This window comes from Phocoena phocoena, chromosome X (assembly GCF_963924675.1).
Source record: "Phocoena phocoena chromosome X, mPhoPho1.1, whole genome shotgun sequence".
Classification (NCBI taxonomy): Eukaryota; Metazoa; Chordata; class Mammalia; order Artiodactyla; family Phocoenidae; genus Phocoena; species Phocoena phocoena.
Genome location: NC_089240.1, coordinates 63,375,974 through 63,393,117, shown reverse-complemented (window position 1 = coordinate 63,393,117; position 17,144 = coordinate 63,375,974). Strand labels below are relative to the sequence as shown.

Genomic DNA, 17,144 nt, shown 5'->3' with positions numbered 1-17,144 from the left:
GGAGCTTGGTAAAGTAACTCAGGGAAAGGCAACTTTGTTTTCACCAGGCACAATGGGTCAATTTCTTTGTGTGGAGGAGAGGCACAGAGAATGAGAGTCCTAGAAGAAGCATGGGTCTGCAGCAGATCCCAGATAAAATATATTCAGGTGAGAGGAATGGTGAGTAGGGAGTCAGAGAAGTGGATGGAAAAATGCTGTCGCCTGAGCAGCTGTTTGGCATTTGTAGCTTTTTAGGAGCCAGGTCTAGAAGAAGCTCATAAAGACAATGAAAGTAAAAAATTCATACCAGCCCCAAGCACCATGGCTTTGAAGCATTGGTGAGAGAGTACGCAGTCTGAATCCACCGCCCATCCGGACTCCTGGAACCCTGGGGCCTTGGATGGAGCCTGTATCCTTCTTCCTAGGCTTCCCCCAATGGCGTTGCCTGCTGGGTTTGCAGTTCTCCAGGTTCCCTTCTCATTTCTCCTTGGAGGTGGTATTGACCAGCCCTCTCCCACAAGATAAGGACATCGTGTTCTTCCTGATCTGGGAGAGCAAAGCAGTCCACATTCCCTGGGGTCTGGGAGGGCCGGAGAGGGAAGTTCTAATGTTTGTAAGCAGATCCGTCAGTCTCCTGGGCAGCCCCAGGGGCTCCTGGTCTAGATATCCTCCACCACCTCCCTTTTAGTCCCCTCCTCATCTTTTTCCCCTCGCACAGCTTCTGGACTGCTTTGTTCACTGCCCAGAAACTTGCAGCTAGCCAAGAACAATGCATCCCACCTCCCTGGAATTGTCTCCTCAGTATGGGGGTTGGCTGAGGAAGAAAACTGCAGTGTGCTCCTCACTAGGCCTCTCTCCAGCTCTCTCCAGCCCTTTCCTGCCTGCCAGTGGGGACTGTTCTGGTGAACAAACACTGTCTCCAATCTACAGGATGGGCTTAGCACTACCTCCAGCCTCCCTGGCAGCTTAGCATAGCAAAAAAATACTATTTAAGCTGGTCCAAGTGGCCTCAAGGCCCAGGGGAAGTATCTGAAGAGTGAGCAAGGGCAGCAAGAACCTGGAGGGCTGCAGTAACTGATGAGTCAGTGCTTTGTAAAGGGTTCTGCTCCTGCCTTTCTCTGTAGTAATTCATTCTCAGGGACACATGCAGGGACTCCAGAGTCCAGGGCAAAGTTTTTGTGCTTGGATTCCCCATTCTAGGCTGCCCCTTCTCACACTGTGACAAAATCTTCTCAAGCCACACTCTTTCCTGGACTGATAGTCATCCTTGGTTTCCAAATAGTCCCATGAGGCCATTTTAAATTTTGTTAAGGAAATATCAACCAAAACAAAATAAGAATGAAATAAAAGTACGGCCATTTCCTTGGGGAGTCCTAGAAGGAAGACATGAGATAGATATCATATCCCATGCACAGATGCATGGATGCACACCATGCAATCTCTCTCTGAACCCCTTTCCCGAAACAACAGTTGTTTGCTGGCCATGGGCCAGCCCAAACCTAAAGGCCAGATCCCTCCATGTTGCCATAATCTCTGGCTCAATGGCAGAGCAATAGGTCTGAAACTGACTATCTTAGGATTGTGTTCCCTGTCCCACTCATGGACTTGTAGTCTCTCCTATCTGAAGACCCTAGCCTTTATCTAGGCCAGTGGCTTTAAAAAGAAATTAATTCTGTCCTTTTTTGGTATTATATTTATTGGTTTGTTTTAGTAAATATATAATATTTACAAGGGCTTTGGCTCTTATTTCCCCACCAAGACAACTTTCTATACAAAATGTCTTAAGTTTTTCAACTGAAATTCTTCCTACATGGGTTTTCAGAAACCCATTCTTCACACTTGGGGAAGTGCTACTGCAGGGTCAACAATGTGTAATAACATCAAAAGGATGTAAAATATCAACAACAACAAAAACTGCCAAAAATAGCATTGAGAACAAAAGAGAAACACGAATGCAACATTCGCCAAGTCAGTTTCTGCTAAACACATTTTGAAAATGGAAGTCATCAGTTGAATTAAAAAGCACTTGTAAATGACTTACACAGAAATGTTCATAACAGCTTTATTTTTAATAGTTCCAAACTGGAAACAACCAAAATATCTATCAACAAGTGAATGGATAACTGTGTTATATCCATACAGTGGAATACTACTTAGCAATAAAAAGGAACAAAATGGTGATACACACATTATTTTGAATCTCAAAATAGTTATGCTGAGTGAAAGGATTTCTAAGACAGAGCACATACTGTATGAGTCCATTTATACAAAATTCTAAAAAATGCCAACTAATATATAGTGACAGAAGACAGACCAGTTGTTGCCTGCGAATGGTGGTGGAACGAAAGATATACTGTGCAAGGGCATGAAGAAACTTTTGGGGGTGATACGCTCATTATCTAGATTATTGCAATGATTTCATGGGTGCATACATTTGCCAAAATTTACCAAATTATAAAATTTAAATGTATGCAGTTTGTTGTATATCAATTATACTTTCATAACCTGTAAAAAAAAAGTAATTAGATATAGAGTAAAAAAGTTAATTGTAGCAGATGCTGTTGGGCTCACTCAATATCTATTTCAATTCTCTATTTCTGTCACCATTACAGAAGCTACAAAAGCTAAAAGCTTACTTTTCCAGACTCCCAGCTAAAAGTTAGAAAGTTTAAAACTCTTTGTAAATCCATGGAATCTCTTTTCCTTTAAGTTTAAAATCTTTCTAAATCCATGGAATCTCTTTTCCTTTCCAATTGCAATCTTACACAGAAGCACATTGTGTAAATTATATAAAAGCAGGGCTGCACTAGTGTGATGAGAGTTCTTGTCGGGATAGTGGAAACTCCACTCAATTTTTTCTCATTTGCTTTCTCCTCATCAATTCTCTCCCTCTGCTGTAGTCCCTAAGGGGTTCTGAATAATCTCTGGAGTCGTACAGATCTCGTCTTTCCCAAGCTAGCTACTATCTCACTATCTGTCCTAAAAGAGATGGAGTCCAGTCTCCTCATTTGATAGGTGGAGAAACTGAGCCACAAAGAAGTGAAGGGACCTGCACATGGTCTCACAAGGCAGAAGCAGAAGGTGCTAGCCCAAATGTTTTCAGAGTCCCAGGCCAGATCCCCATGTTGAGCCTGTGGGCTTTTATTTTGATGGGATTTTCTCTTTAGTTTCTTCACAGGTGTCTTGAAATCCTAATTAATTCCTGCTACACTAGTCCTAAGCACAACTATTTCTCTGCCCCCTGCTCAGTCTTATTTCTCTTTGGTCATGGTCTTCCAGACCTGTGAACCCTCCCCGTCCTTTCTAGAGAAGCCCATTCTCCCTGGATCTGCAGCAGGCTTGACAGCAAAGTTGTGACATGCTGGGACAAGAACACTAAACTGGGACCAAAAGCTCTGGGTGAAACACTAGCAGTCAGAAGTCTCCCCAGGAAACAAGTACCTCAGTACAAGTACCACTTTAAATGAAGAGAACCTCAAGCCCCAAAGGAGCCTGGGAACCAGAAAACACAAACAACCTTGATTCCCAATCGTTCTCTGGATGCCTGCGAGGGGCTCCACCCAAACTCAGAGGGGCAGCTCCGGACCCTCTTCAAAGACACTGGGTCAACAGAGGTGGGGTTTCCGCCACTAGGGCGAAGAAGAGACAGGAAGAGGGAGTCCAGAGAGAGGGGCAGCTATGAAACGAGCTGGCCTGGCCTGGGCTGAAGGGCTCAGAAAGACACACTCCACTGAGGGTAGGAGAGTGAAGGCCACTGCAGGGCACAGGGTTAGATTTAGAGAAATCAGGAGCTTGGAGCCTTTGCTGCCGGCCTCTCCATATGGGGCTGGAGATGGGATTAAGGCTGAATCTCTCCTAGGAGGAGTTGGAAGTGATTAAGTTTGAAATCTCTGGGGTGGTTTCCGGCAACATAAAGCTAAGAGCTAGAATGTCTTTCAACTTTGTAATTTCTTTAATTTGGTAATGATACCAGAGCTGCAGACCCTCTGTTCCATATATCTGTATCTGTCTTTTAGTGGCAGATCCAACCCAGGCCAAGGAGCAAGGTAAAGAAGATTGTAACTCCGAAAAGAGCATTCATTCTTACAAAAGTAGGTCACCATGTGTGTTGCCTAGCACTGCGTGTGAGGGAACCGCCAAGCAAAGCCGGAAACAAGCTGCATGGAGGGGATGTCTCTGTCTTTGTCTCTGTCTCTCTCTTTCTGTCTCTCACACACACACACATACACACACACACTGCACACACTCCTTTTCCAACACATTGCTGTCCTTTAGAAGAACTTGAACACCACAATTTGGTTAAGAAAAGACTGAGAAAACAGAGAAAAAGTGGTAGTCACAAAAAATAAGAGCTGAGGCCCAGAAAGGGAAGGTCATAGAGAGTGTAAGGACTTGTTCAAGGTGACATGGTTTGTTAGTGGCAAACCTGGAGATAGATTTCCCTGACTCACAATCCAAAATGGAGATCAAGATGAAATGAATGCTTCTTAGGCAATACTATAGCTAGACTAAAGAAAGAGCTTCTTTGAAATCTTGCCATTTGTGACACCATGGATGGACCTTGAGGGCATTCCACTAAGTGAAATAAGTCAGATGGAAAAACATAAATACTGTATAATCTCATTTATATGTGGAATATAAAAACAAAACAAAAACAAAAACCCAACCAAACAAAAAACCCCAGAGCTCATGGATATAGAGAACAGATTGGTGGTTGGCTGAGGGTTGAGGTGGGTGAAGGGGGTCAAAAGGTACAAATTTCCAATTATAAAATGAATAAGTCATGGGGATGTAATGTACAGCACGGTAATAATAGTTAATAATACTGTATTGCATACTTGAAAGCAGCTAGGAGAGTGAATCTTGAAATTTCCCATCATAAAAAAAATTGTAACGTTTGGTGATGGATGTTAACTGGACTTATTGTGGTGATCATTTTGCATATATACAAATATCGAATCATTACACTGTACACCTGAAACTAATTTAATGTTATGTCAATTATACCTCAATAAAAGAGAAACATCTTCCTCCATAAGAAGTCATATAAGACACTGAGTTAGAACACTGAAAAAAAAAGAAAAGAAACTTATTCATACAAGATTCTGATTTGGAGTAAAGCAAGACAATAAATTTGGATCACTCACAAAGTCTCTCTAAACCCTAGGGATTTTCCCCCAATGTTTAGAAACTTGATGACTGTTTTCTAAGGGTGGTTCACGGCTTCTCATCACATATGACCCTGGATATAGATCCAGACTCCAGGCCAATCCATTTGATTTCACATTGCTCAGAACTTGTGTTAGTCTGGGGCTTCCTAGAATCAGACAGTAAAATGGAAATAAATGTTCGAGGACTTACTAAGGGAAATGAGAGCATGGGGAGGGGGGCCTGGGAAGGCTAGGAGAGCCATGAGACTGCAGTGTAAGCCTGGCCCTGAACAAAAGAGAGAGGAAGAGAAGGTTGGGTAGAGGTGTCTCAGTCTGCCCTACACTCTAAGGAAGGTTTGGCAAAGCCATCAGAGATTCATGTGACCAATTTCAGTCAGCAGTCAGAGGAGTTCTGTGCCTCCCAGGAATAGGCCTACTACCTTGGTATCTCTGCCATATAGCAGGTGCCTCAGTGCAAATGCTGGGATGGATTTCAGATCACAGCAGCCAAGGCCCTTGGTGGCTTAAGCTCCTTGTAGTTAGAGGTCATCAAGGCACATTCTCTTGAGTACCACAGAACTCCACCTTTATCTTCTACTGTACCCCTTCTTTGCCCAAATGCATCTGCTTTCCCCAAACCCACAGGCCCAGCTGGAACCTTGAGTCTCTAGAGAGAAGGAACAGAAGAGAACAGGGACCAGAGAGCCTCTACCTGAAGCACTGAAGTCAGACCCACCTTGAGCCGTGGTTCTTTTCTTCCATAGCTCTGCCTTCTGTCATGGGCTAACATGTTCATACCACCCATGCTAGTTGTCCATCGAAGCCATTCAATTCCAGCAGCCTTTCCAAGTACCCTGAATGTACACTCTTTCTTGCTCCAGGCATATTCTTATCCTTCCTTTCTCTAGCCTCCTAATCACCTGGGTCTGGAGAACACAAAGCAAAGAATGGCTAAGGAGGTGGGGTGAGAGTTGGAGAGAGTGTCACATACAACTGTTTTCTTCCAACAGTGGGTATGACTATCAGGACCAGGCCAACATTTTGTTGACCCCCCTCCAATATACCTAGCCTGCATTACTCTATACATCTGTACTGATAGGTATTAGAATACTTGTTTAGTGGATGAGAAAACTGAGGATACAGGTAAGCCACTTGCCTACAGTCACACAACTCTAAGTGGCAGAGGCACTAAAGTTACAATGAACCAAAACCTTGGGGGAAGGGGACCCAAACTTTGCCATTCAGTGAGTTTTTCCTCTTTCAGAACCCCAGGGATTGGCAGGGGTACAGCTGTCTCTGCAAGCTGCCTTCACTGGAGGCCATCACTAATCTACATTTCTTTCTGATAACTTCCATGTCTTCAACTCAGCTCCAGGCACTAGGGTGGCCACTGCCTCAGTGTCTGTTTCCCAGCATACCTCTCAGCTTCTGTCCTTGATAGGAGGCAGGAAAAGCCCTGGATTAAGATCAGGGTCAGGGCTCAGTTACAGAAAGAGGCCAGAGCAGATGTCTGGAACTGGCTTGAGGGGATCCAGGCAAGGTTCTGGTTAGACAGGGATTGGAGCTTATCTGGGCTTTCTAGGCACTCCAGTCCATGCACCACTTAATGAAGTGAACAGGATAAGCTATTCTCCCACAACACTGGCCCAGAGGGATTTCTTTATTGCTGTAGCTTTGATTTTACATTTAAAAGTCCACAGAGCACCAGTCCAGGAGATTTAACAATCACATTCTTGGGCACTAAGCCATAGGTGGTAGGAGGTAGAAGAAGGAGCAGAAATCTGACTAAAGGAGGACATCAAAAGACAACAACATAGCAAAGTGCCTATGTTGCCAAAAAATTATTGATAATCCCTTCCAGCCTGATTATGTAAAGATAGGTGTATATAGTATGTTGAAGAGGATGTTCTGTTTATTCAGTATTACCAATGTTTTGTTTACTAGAATATTTCAATAAATCTTACTTTTCTAAAAACAAAGAAAGCCCATTTGGTGGTGTGGGAAAAGATACACATATCTACTCCCTCATCCCTGGGCAAGTCAAGCTTACACACAACTATGGGCCCAGAGCCAGCAAGACAGCAGGCAGAGATGAACAGGCATCAGGAGTCCCAGTGACCAGTGTCTCTCTTCTCCCTCCTCTGTGCTAACTCTTTGTAAGGCTCTGGTGCATAGGAAGCATGCTCTATGTGTGAGAACTGTAAGTATTGATAGATGGGGTGGAAGCTGAAGGATATTCTAGATAGCATGAGTCCCTTGGAGGGAGCCAGAGAAGAAACATGCCTTGTGTGGGAGGCTTCCAAGAAAAGTCAGAAACTGGGTAAAATTGTTTGTGGGCTTCTCACTGGAGGCAGACAGTCTCTTCATAAGCCTTTGTGATAGGTAAAGAAAGAGTAAGAAGGCTGGAACTAAAATAGTTCTGATCTAGCACAAGAGGAAAGTTGATGACAAAAGGGTCAGTGGGGCTCAGGACAGTATCACTGATCCTGAAACTCAGACTTTCAGACTTCTAGGCCCTCCACATACCAGGGTTCAGGGTCTTGTTGAGGTGCAGGGTGACCGAGAGTCAATTGAGCAGAGGCTGGGAAGCCTGATTTGTTGGGAGTCTGTCCTTCAAGTCTCACAGATGTAAGGTTCGTTTTCTGTAGAGCAAGTTCTTAAAAAAATCTTGACTGTACATTAGAATCATCTAGAGAGCTTTTAAAAATGCTGCCCCAGCCCCCAGAGATGCTGATTCAATTGGTCTGGGGTAGGGCCAGCCCATCAGCATTTTTTAAAGCTCCCCAAGGGATTTTGATGAGAGCCACTGCTCTGGAAGAAGCCCATAGTCTCAGTCTGATGCCAGCTTAGGTAACAGGTCAAGTGACTGGGAGTTGGTGGAGGTAGAGAGAGAGGAAGTAGCAAGAGATGGATGCTGTGGAAAGTACACACTGGCCTATGTGAGCCAGGAGATCTAGGTCAAGGCCCTGTTTCTGCCACTGCTTTACTGTGTGTCCCTGGTCAAGTCCATGTCTTTCTCTGTGCTCCCATATCTCCACCAGTATAAAAAAAGAGTTGGATTTCTAAGTGTCCTTCTAACTTCTTCAACATTCTAGGAATTTACCAGGCAGGAGAAGGGAGTGGGGGATGCTTTGCTGCTGCTGTGTGGTCAAGGCTTGGCCCGCAGGGGATGCAAAAAAGCACTGCTAACCCAGCCCACTGGGAAGGGCTGGTCTCAGGGACCTGCCTATCCAGAGCTCAAATTGGAAGGCATGCAAACTGTCCTCAGATCCTCCTCAATTGTGAACCCACTAGGTAGAGGCAGTGCCTAAGTGCAGGCTCCCGTTGATAGCATCACATACAAGTTTATTAATATTATATGCAGTAGTAGTAGTAGTAGTGATAATGATCTTAATTTGACATCTAGATTTCCCATCTCATAATAATGACAGCTTAAATGTGTCTGCAGTAACATCCTAAGGAGCTTAAACCACTTCAACTGCATTCTCTTCTTCATTCTTATTATCTCCCCACTGGGAAGACAAAGGCCCAGGGAACCGAGGTAGAAGTGTACATGGTAATTCATATTTCAAGTCACTGTTTTCCAAGCTTGAGCCTGGCCAAGATTCTCAGCCCACACATTGGACTCTAAGAATGGCTTGCTGCCCAGTTGGGAAGGGAGCAAAGTGTCTTCTTCCACCTGCAATCTATACCTCCTTTCCCAGCCAGTGTCCTCATACCTCCTGGCAGTTTCTTCATCCATTTCCTGCCTCTCCTCATAGCCCTACTCATGAACCACAACTACAGAACACAATCCATTCAATAACAACTTCACCATGCAACAACCACAACTCACAAGTAAGTCAATTACATAGACTGAAAGCTTCTTGGGAAAGAGATCTTGCTTCCTCTTTCTCCTCAGTCCCCTACAGCTTAACACGGAACTGATCAGTTCAGGGCATATCTTTCACAAGAGGTCAGTTGGCACATCTGATAAAGTTGCCAGGGCTAATCAATCAAGGATTGTAAGAGCCCAGTGCAGTAGCCAGATATTCATGGATTTTGTGAGCAGATATTTTGGAATACAGATCCAGAGGCTTGGCTTGCCACTGCAGGCTCTCCTTGTTCCTCTCCCACACAGTACACTCCAACCCGTGCCATAGAATTACTGTCTGCTCCCCACATGGCTGCCATGACCTGATGTCTCCTCTTCAGGTTCATTCTCCTCCTGATCCAGTTCTCCTCTACCAGCAATATAATGTAGGAGGAGCAACACTCCACCTCCTCCACTACCCCCCACCCCACTTGGGGCCCCTCTGCCTGGAATGGGCTGACAGACTCTTATCAAGGCCAATACTACCCTATCCCTTCCTCATTGCTTCCTCATCACCACCAGCAAGCCTTCCTTACTCCCCCAGCCAGAAGAACTTTTAAATTCCCTGAGGCCTTTTGCTCCCCTCTCTCATGGCCCTTAGCATTTTCTATTCTACTTTTATAATTAATCCCCCAATAACCCTAAGACAGCTCATTTGCTGTATGACCTTCAACAAGTCACTTAACCTCTCAAGCTTTAGTTACTCATCTGTAAAATGGAGATGACAATTCTCGCTCTAACCTCCTCCCAGATCACAAGATAACATATGTGAAAACATATAGTACATAATGATAGTTAATAAATATTTATTAACTAATATTTACTAACTAATATTTAGTAACTATCATTATATGTGCCAGACACTGTTCTAAGTACTTCATATAGACTAATTCACTTAAACCACCAAGCAACCTTATGCAAAGCATACATTTATTATCCTGATTTTGAGGAAACTGAGATACAGAGAGAGATTAAGTAATTTGCACAAGGATATACAACTAGTAAATTGTAAAACTGGATTTGAACCTAGGCATTCTAGTTTTTGAGTGCTCACTTGTATGACTTAGTAATACAACTCCAGTGCAGGCAACAAGATATTAATTTACATATACACACACAAATGCATACATACATATACATTCTTATATAATAAGTGTGATGCAATAGACAGGAAATGCAATAGAAATTTAGAAATTCAGAGGATAGATCGATGTGATTTAAAGCTGTTGAATAGTGCCATGGAAGATATAGTGACTTAAGCTAGGTCATGAAAGATGAATTGGAGCAAGGAGGTATCAGAAGATGAGGGTTTAGTGTAGTCAAAAACACAGAGTCAGAAGTATGTTTGAGGTACAGGGAGGAAAACAGTGAGGACACCGAGTTGGCTGGAGTTGGGGCATCATGGTAGCCAGACAGAGAAAGGATAGATGAACAGTAAAAGGAATGGTCTGGAAAAAAATAAACATGATCTGCTGAGCAAGAGCTATGTGGGGTTTAAATGTAATTCTCTCCAGGCCAACGAAACCAAATTTATATGCATGAAGATGGTCACGGATGAGATATGTAAGTGGATTCAAAAAAAGTGAGTCAAGGTGAAAGGTGTACTGTAACAGAGATAAATGACAGTTAATATACTTGGAGTAAGAAGAAACCTGCACAATTATAGAATGAAGGAGCTATGGCTTAGTAGAAACATATGTGAGAGATACCTAGGAGTTTTAGACAACAATAAGTTTAATAGGTATCAAAGTTGTGATGTGCTGCCTTATTGGAAATCTTGAACTGAGTTGTCCAAAATGTACTGATCAGAACGAAGGAGGAGATAGTTGTGCTTTCTTCTGCTCTGAGCAGACTATGCCTGGAGGGATGCTGTGATTCCAGGGCCCCACACTCAAAGACCAACTGGAATGTGTCTAGAGGAGAGTAGAGTGAGGACAATTGAAATTATACCATATGAGCATCAATGAAAGAAGACCTGTATATATTTATATGTGCAAAATATATATGTATTACACATACCTATATATGTATATGTCACATTTGTGTCATGATGTAAAATATGTATATATATATAATCTATATTTTAAAATATACATGATATTTACATATACCTTAAACAAATTTCATAAAACAGTAATTACTCCTACTCTGTGTAACAAACTGACATTTTCTTTTTTTTTTTTTTTTTTTTGTGCGGTGCGCGGGCCTCTCACTGTTGTGGCCTCTCCCGTTGCGGAGCACAGGCTCTGGACGCACAGGCTCAGCGGCCATGGCTCACGGGCCCAGCCGCTCCACGGCATATGGGATCTTCCCGGGCCAGGGCACGAACCCGTGTCCCCTGCATCGGCAGGCGGACTCTCAACAACTGTGCCACCAGGGAAACCCTAAACTGACATTTTCTAATGTACTGTATGTTTTTTAAATGCAGAATATGAACTTACTAACTTAATTTCATGACCCACTAATGGGGTATAATGCACACTTTGAAAAACACTGTACTACATAAATCTAGAGGTCTCCACATGCTCTAGGCCTCTACCCTTCTGTATTGCTCATTGCTTGCTCCCTGGTTCAAAATGGTACCTGAATTATGGGCATGTCCCTGCTCTTCTTTCCTAGAGCAGGAGCTATAAGACTGCCCTCAGCGGGACAAAAGAGAAGGCCTGCCCCCTCCAGGCTAGTTCTCAAATCCACTCTGCTGAGAGTAGTGGTGGTAATGCTTCAGGGAAGACAGCTGACGCAGTTGGAAAGGTGGTGGGAACTGGTTGGCCCAGCTTCAATGCATGTCCAGTGTGGGGGTTGCCTAGGGGGCTTGCCAATTCCATTCTAGTCATTTTACCATGATCCAAGGGGGTCAAGGACCAACCTGCTGCTAGTCATTTAGCTCAAATTGTGCTCTAACAGTGGACAAAGACACTGACTTTTCCCTTTTTCAAATAGAGGGCCTCCTTTGGCCCTTTTCCCAACTATGGGCTCCTCCAAGCCCCTTACTAATGGTAATGCATCCCTCCTCTTTCTGACAGATCATGACATACTTGAATTCAGGCTCATTCTCTCCTATTCATAACACCAGGGAGGCTCAAGTACACGAAAAGCATTTGATCAGTGTGGCACATTTAAGTGTCACATTCTCCATTCGTCCCATGACAGGTGTGGGACCCCCAGGGGGATGACATTTCAATGCAAATAGGCATATCACTATGAGAAACTCCCCCTCATACACATTCATACACTTCCTTTATAATCCCTTTTTGAGCTACTGGGCCCTGAGGATCCAGAGTTCTCCTTGCCTCATAGCTTATCCGCCCATCACTAACCATTTACTTTCCATGTCAATTTATAGCCAAGCCTACCAAAGTCTAGCCATGTGACATGGTCATTTGTTCCTTGCCTGGAATAAAACATTGAAAGTAACAGGTGTCATTGGCAAAGTGCATTGCAAGTCTGAATAATCTCATAGAGTCATAGAATGAACAGCAGAACTGGAAGTTACCTCAGATATTATGCAGCCTAAATCTGATCTTTGATCATGGAGCCTAACTGTATATACGAGGGAAGGTGGGAGGTATGGGTGCTCAACTTTTCAATTTATTGATTACACTTTTTAGGCTGCATACATTCTTTGTCCAATGAACATGTTTTGCCTCTCCTCAGAAAACTGCCTCTACCTCCCCTCTGAAACTCACCATATACCCACATACCCACTGCCTAACCCCAACTCCAACCTGACTCATCACACTCAAAGCATATGCACAAAACAAACTGCCTTTCTACTGGTTACATATTTGGAATCAGAATCATAGATGTCAGGGACTGGAAGGTTTCTTAAAGGTTATCCTTAATAAACAGCATCTTTAAAGTACATGTGCTTCATCCACAGAGCTCTATGGAAACCCAATCCAGAGGGACAAGAAAGGAAAGACTAACTAAGAGAGATTCTACCCTTTCCAGATTTATGCCTGGTTTCCTTTAACCCCAGGCAGGGATATATTTTATGGCTGAATGAGACTTTCAAAACCAAGACAAGGATTTGTTCTGTCATGACCAAGACTCCCAGGTCTTCAGGAACCTGTCCACCCCAACCACCACTAGGCCCAGGGGATACCATTTGTGCAACTTACTTTTCATGGGTCATCAAAGACAGTGTAGAAGGGGCAAAAAGTGGGGGACCTTGAATGTTGTGACTTTCACTCATAGAAGTGAGATCTAATCAGTAATCCCTATTGTCAGGGAGGGAGGCAGTGCCTTCTCTGAAATTGGCTTGGTCCAAAATCCAGAGTTTAGTTCTTTTTTCCCATCAGCATGAGCCAAATACTCTGATAACTAGATGGAGGTTTCTTTCACTTCTTGGAGCAGAGGTGGTCGGGGGGGGGGGGGAGATTTGGTATTAGAATTCAGATCACAGAGCCTTAAACTGCCAGAAATGGAAGATTCCCTAAGGAACCATTGAGTTCAGCATCCAATTCTATAGAGGGAGAGACTTAAGACCCAGAGAGAGGAAGGAATATGCCCAAGGTTAAAAGATGGGTTAGCGGCTGATCCAGGTCTCCTGACTCAGCTAGCACTATTTCCTTTGGTTTTTCGGTCTGTTTAGTCTTCATTTGTTCAGTCATTGTTCATTCAACAAATATTTATTTAGTATTTATTATATGCCAGGCAGGCCTTGTGTTAGACCCTGAGGCATGCAATGGGGCGTCCATAATTTCTCAATAGGAAGGGCATAAGGAAAGCAATTTGGCTGGAAGGAGGTGACTAAAGGACTTGTCTTGATGCTTGCTTGCATAGCAAGTGCATGAGTTTTACTTAGACTATCGATTTATTAATTATGGCTTTGGGAGATGCTAAAGCTTCCCAAGGTAGCCCTTGTTACTGCAACTGGTGGTAAAGGGAGTATGGGCCTTCCTGGTAGACCATAGCGCCCTGTTCCGAGACAAAGACCATCCTATTATCCCTAGAGGATTAAGGCGGAGGGTGGGGAGGAGGAGGGAGGGAGGGTTATTGGGAGGAGAAGGGTTAGGCAGAGGAGAAATCCCCAGAGTAAAACTGCCAAAAAGAAGAGCTCCCCACAACAGGATGAATCAAGTCCTTTCCAGTCAGAGAAACCACAAGCTGCTGGCACTGAGCCAGTGCCAGCAGGTGATCTAGTGAGAGGGGTGTATGGCTAAGGGAGTCAATGTGCTAAAAAAGCCCCATAAATGTAGATTATGCAAAAGAGAGCCAGGGAGGGGATCCTGAAAAGCGAAGTTAGCTATGTCCTCAGGCTCTCACATCCAGTGGGAAAAGCAGTTTTCTGTTGCATCTGGCTGCCTTCAAGAAGCTGAAACATCCAGAGTGCAGTGGAGCCAGGCTGCACTGAGATATCACCCAGCTGAGGCCCACTGAAGCCAGCACAGTAGGGCATGAACATTTTATGCAAATTGCTCTGGAGGTTAGATCTTGAACCTGGGGTAAAAACACATCTTCTCCAAGAATGAACTCAAGATGTGGGATGAATAGGGCACCATGGGGTCAGGGAATGGGCATCACCCATTAGGTGCCCTCTCCCTTGACCCTACAGCTTGGCTCTTAAGTTAGCAGCATTCAATCAAAAGTGAAAGGCTCTGAGTCCAACCTCCTCATTGTGTGGTTGGGGAAACTGAGGCTTAGAGGGGTGAGGGCCTACTCCCCAGTCATATCAAGTAAACATAGCAGTGGTGAGGCTAGAACCCAGGTCTAATGACAGTCAGTGCTCTTTCTACCATACTTCCCTACCTAGATTGACACTGAGCTCATCTCAGTGAACAAAAATGAGAACTACAAGTCAGCCCTGCCTTGCCCTCCACCAGCCATCTTTCCATTCTACTTCTTACCCTGGCCCTGAAGAACAGCAGGCCAAAGATGTGGGCAGCCCTGTAGACTTAGAAAGGGTGAAACACAGTGCTGTGAGAGTGATAAGCATAGCTTAAGATGTGGACATGAAGGAACACCTCCCAGGGTTTGCCTCAATGCTGGGTAATTGACATTTGAGGCATTTTTCAAAGCATGTCATTACCCTTGCACTTAAGCCTGCCCCCGGCGATAGTGTGATGGGAATAAGGCCAAAATTCCCCGAGATAAACAAACAGACACTTAGCTCCAGCCCAAGCTTTAGGTAACCTGCTGCCACTAGACATTCCGGCTCCCTCAGCACAAGAACTGGGCTCCCAGCTCCCACACACAGCTCTGGACAGATTTCTGGCAGCACACACACTTGAAACTTTGCAGCTGTCCCTGCTTTCTGAAGGAAGGGGTCACTGTGGCTCCTGCCCCAACCTTTTATCCCTGGAAAAATGAAGGTGCAGAGGCTAAGAATGTGCAGCAATTTGAGAGTCTGGCTTCAAGGATAAAACTCAAGGACTTGGAGCCTCAGAGATGGGTCTGACTTGGCCCCAGAGTCAAAGTATGCATAATTCCAGAGACACAGAAAGATAAGTAATGGCAGGATGCAGAAGAGTAATATGTGTGTTCTATGCAAAGAGGGGATGGTAAGAACAAAGGCAGAAGGGCTCTGCCCTTATTTTCCTGTCTGGCCACTTTGCTGTAAGCCACTGACCCTCTGAGCCTCAATTTCAGCATCTAAAAACAAAAATCAAAGGATTCAACCAAGCAATTCCCAAACCTGGCCTATTATCAGAATCACCTGATGAGATTATTTAAAATACAATACACACTTTGGGGCCCCACCTCAGAAACCCTGATTCAGTAGATTTATCATGGGCCCCAGAGAAGCTGTATTTTTAACACATTCTCTAGATAATTTTGATGGTCAGCCAGGGTTAGGAACCACTGGACTAGATGACTGCTGTGGATCTTCTAGCCCCGACTTCTATGAATATAAGTCAAGTTTGGACCAAGTACTTTATCATGATTATCAGTGTCACCATCCAAAAAGCCTTTATCATGCAACTACCTTCACATGACTCAGGTCTGGGCATTTCACCTGGGGAGTTTGTGGGTCTCTCTGAAAACTCACAAAGATTGAAATTGACCACGTGTTCAGACCTAAAGGACATACCTATGGTCTCTTGAACATTGAAACTTTTATTTGAATAACTAAGTCAATAACTTAATAAACTTATTTAGGATGAGAAGGACAAAAGCTTATTGAGGGGTGGCAAATGGAGAGGTATTCAATTACATGTTGGGGCAGGACCGGGTGGGGAGGAATGCATTCTCTATTGCAGTTAGGTAACTCTGTCATTCTGTCATCCTCATCTTCATCCGGGCCCCAGGCCAAAATCTGAACTTCAGACACTAAGAAAATAGACAGAGACCTTCATCTCTCTGTCATGACTGGAGGCAGGAGGCTGAATCCAAGGCATTAGGGAGAACTGTATCTGTAACAATGTCTTAGAATTCTCAAAGTTGAGAGGTTCTTTCTTCTAGATTAATTTTCTTCTGCTGCAGGTTTACCTCACCAGTAATCTGGTCTTTGTATGAGAGGTAGGCAAGCTTAAAATACCAATCCCTGGATAATTATATGTCAGAATCCACTTGAACCTGGGATGCAATCTGCTTGCTCCATCCAAAGGTGTCACTGAGCTGACAAGAGAGAAGCCTGTCCCCCCTGTCAACTTTTCTCACAAAGGGGAAAGAAAGCAGAGAATTGACTTAGGTTGAGTCTAGAAACTGGGGGTGGGGAGGCCAGGCTGCCCAAGGAAAGACAAGGAAGATGCCTAGGAAATTTACCCTGTCCAGCTGCCCCTGGAGTGCAGACAAGGCAAACCATCTTTGGGAATTCCAGATTCGGCTGGCCAGAGGATGAGTGAGAGTGTACCTCTACTCAGGAATTGAGAAACCTGATTGGTCCCAGGGGAAGAAGGCAGGGGGTGTGTAGAATCTTGGCCTCCACAACTAAAATCAGAGTCCATAGATAGGGCAAGGAAATGGGAAAGACATTTGCCAGCTGTCCAAGAGCAAAGTGAAGCTCAGGGGTTTCCTGTGGGATTTCTTAGGCAGAGGGGCATGGTCAGCAGTCAAAGGAAAAGCCAAAAACTCTGATGACCGTGGCTGTTAAGAACAATGATTTGGAAAACAAATCCAAATACATCACACCTTTAAAGTAGCCTTGCAAATAAGGTCCGAGAAGTCAGCAGTGGATGCTGAAGTGACAGGCGTGAAACATGCCCACAATGTATTAACCT

At 44.2% G+C, this 17,144-nt stretch overlaps 1 protein-coding gene across 1 annotated transcript in view; it reads right to left on the bottom strand.

Moving 5' to 3' along the window:
- Positions 1 to 17,144, bottom strand: part of SLC16A2 (solute carrier family 16 member 2) — a 121,776-nt gene that overhangs the window by 67,123 nt on the left and 37,509 nt on the right. The gene's annotated exons all lie outside the window — the stretch shown is intronic.